Genomic DNA, 3304 nt, shown 5'->3' with positions numbered 1-3304 from the left:
ATCATCAAAATTCTTAGAGAAAACCGCATTTTTCGATGCAAAATGATTCTTTCTCGCCGATTTTCGTTGTTTTCTGGCTTGAATTCGCAAATAAGAGCACGAAATCTACAAAATCATGACTTTTTACCAAGATTCAACGGCTTAATTGCAAGAAAACAGCAGAATTCTGCACGAAATCATCAAAATTCTTACAAAAAACCGCATATTTCGATGCAAAACGACGATTTCTCGCCGATTTTCGTTGTTTTCTGGCTTGAATTCGCAAAGAAGAGCACGAAATCTACAAAATCATGACTTTTTACCAAGATTCAACGGCTGAATTGCAAGAAAACAGCAGAATTCTGCACGAAATCGTCAAAATTCTTAGAGAAAACCGCATATTTCGATGCAAAACGACGATTTCTCGCCGATTTTCGTTGTTTTCTGGCTTGAATTTGCAAAGAAGAGCACGAAATCTACAAAATCTTCACTTTTTACCAAGATTCAACGGCTGAATTGCAAGAAAACAGCAGAATTCTGCACGAAATCATCAAAATTCTTAGAGAAAACCGCATATTTCGATGCAAAACGACGATTTATCGCCGATTTTCGTGGTTTTCTGGCTTGAATTCGCAAAGAAGAGCACGAAATCTACAAAATCATGACTTTTTACCAAGATTCAACGGCTGAATTGCAAGAAAACAGCAGAATTCTGCACGAAATCATCAAAATTCTTACAGAAAACCGCATATTTCGAAGCAAAACAACGATTTCTCGCCGATTTTCGTTGTTTTCTGGCTTGAATTCGCAAAGAAGAGCACGAAATCTACAAAATCATGACTTTTTACCAAGATTCAACGGCTGAATTGCAAGAAAACAGCAGAATTCTGCACGAAATCATCAAAATTCTTACAGAAAACCGCATATTTCGAAGCAAAACAACGATTTCTCGCCGATTTTCGTTGTTTTCTGGCTTGAATTCGCAAAGAAGAGCACGAAATCTACAAAATCATGACTTTTTACCAAGATTCAACGGCTGAATTGCAAGAAAACAGCAGAATTCTGCACGAAATCATCAAAATTCTTACAGAAAACCGCATATTTCGATGCAAAACAACGATTTCTCGCCGATTTTCGTTGTTTTCTGGCTTGAATTCGCAAAGAAGAGCACGAAATCTACAAAATCATCACTTTTTACCAAGATTCTACGGCTGAATTGCAAGAAAACAGCAGAATTCTGCACGAAATCATCAAAATTCTTACAGAAAACCGCATATTTCGATGCAAAACGACGATTTCTCGCCGATTTTCGTTGTTTTCTGGCTTGAATTCGCAAAGAAGAGCACGAAATCTACAAAATCATGACTTTTTACCAAGATTCAACGGCTGAATTGCAAGAAAACAGCAGAATTCTGCACGAAATCATCAAAATTCTTAGAGAAAACCGCATTTTTCGATGCAAAATGATTCTTTCTCGCCGATTTTCGTTGTTTTCTGGCTTGAATTCGCAAATAAGAGCACGAAATCTACAAAATCATGACTTTTTACCAAGATTCAACGGCTTAATTGCAAGAAAACAGCAGAATTCTGCACGAAATCATCAAAATTCTTACAGAAAACCGCATATTTCGATGCAAAACGACGATTTCTCGCCGATTTTCGTTGTTTTCTGGCTTGAATTCGCAAAGAAGAGCACGAAATCTACAAAATCATGACTTTTTACCAAGATTCAACGGCTGAATTGCAAGAAAACAGCAGAATTCTGCACGAAATCGTCAAAATTCTTAGAGAAAACCGCATATTTCGATGCAAAACGACGATTTCTCGCCGATTATCGTTGTTTTCTGGCTTGTATTTGCAAAGAAGAGCACGAAATCTACAAAATCATCACTTTTTACCAAGATTCAACGGCTGAATTGCAAGAAAACAGCAGAATTCTGCACGAAATCATCAAAATTCTTAGAGAAAACCGCATATTTCGATGCAAAACGACGATTTCTCGCCGATTTTCGTGGTTTTCTGGCTTGAATTCGCAAAGAAGAGCACGAAATCTACAAAATCATGACTTTTTACCAAGATTCAACGGCTGAATTGCAAGAACACAGCAGAATTCTGCACGAAATCATCAAAATTCTTACAGAAAACCGCATATTTCGATGCAAAACGATTATTTCTCGCCGATTTTCGTTGTTTTCTGGCTTGAATTCGCAAAGACGAGCACGAAATCTACAAAATCATGACTTTTTACCAAGATTCAACGGCTGAATTGCAAGAAAACAGCAGAATTTTGCACGAAATCATCAAAATTCTTAGAGAAAACTGCATATTTCGATGCAAAACAACGATTTCTCGCCCATTTTCGTAGTTTTCTATCTTGAATTCGCCAAGAAGAGCTCGAAATCTACAAGATCATGACTTTTTACCTAGATTCAACGGCTGAATTGTAAGAAAACAGCAGAATTCTGCACGAAATCATCAAAATTCTTAGAGAAAACCGCAAATTTCGATGCAAAAGGACGATTTCTCGCTGATTTTCGTTGTTTTCTATCTTGAATTCGCAAAGAAGAGCACGAAATCTACAAAATCATCACTTTTTACCAAGATTCAACGGCTGAATTGCAAGAAAACAGCAGAATTCTGCACGAAATCATCAAAATTCTTAGAGAAAACCGCATTTTTCGATGCAAAATGATTATTTCTCGCCGATTTTCGTTGTTTTCTGGCTTCAATTCGCAAAGAAGAGCACGAAATCTACAAAATCATGACTTTTTACCAAGATTCAACGGCTGAATTGCAAGAAAACAGCAGAATTCTGCACGAAATTATCAATATTCTTACAGAAAACCGCATATTTCGATGCAAAACGACGATTTCTCGCCGATTTTCGTTGTTTTCTGGCTTGAATTCGCAAAGAAGAGCACGAAATCTACAAAATCATGACTTTTTACCAAGATTCAACGGCTGAATTGCAAGAAAACAGCAGAATTCTGCACGAAATCATCAAAATTCTTACAGAAAACCGCATTTTTCGATGCAAAACGACGATTTCTCGCCGATTTTCGTTGTTTTCTGGCTTGAATTCGCAAAGAAGAGCACGAAATCTACAAAACCATGACTTTTTACCAAGATTCAACGGCTGAATTGCAAGAAAACAGCAGAATTCTGCACGAAATCATCAAAATTCTTACAGAAAACCGCATATTTCGAAGCAAAACAACGATTTCTCGCCGATTTTCGTTGTTTTCTGGCTTGAATTCGCAAAGAAGAGCACGAAATCTACAAAATCATGAGTTTTTACCAAGATTCAACGGCTGAATTGCAAGAA

Source organism: Gnatocerus cornutus, unplaced genomic scaffold (assembly GCF_029298725.1).
Source record: "Gnatocerus cornutus isolate USDA-ARS CGAHR unplaced genomic scaffold, icGnaCorn1.1 ctg00000060.1, whole genome shotgun sequence".
Classification (NCBI taxonomy): Eukaryota; Metazoa; Arthropoda; class Insecta; order Coleoptera; family Tenebrionidae; genus Gnatocerus; species Gnatocerus cornutus.
This window is presented reverse-complemented; position numbering follows the sequence as displayed.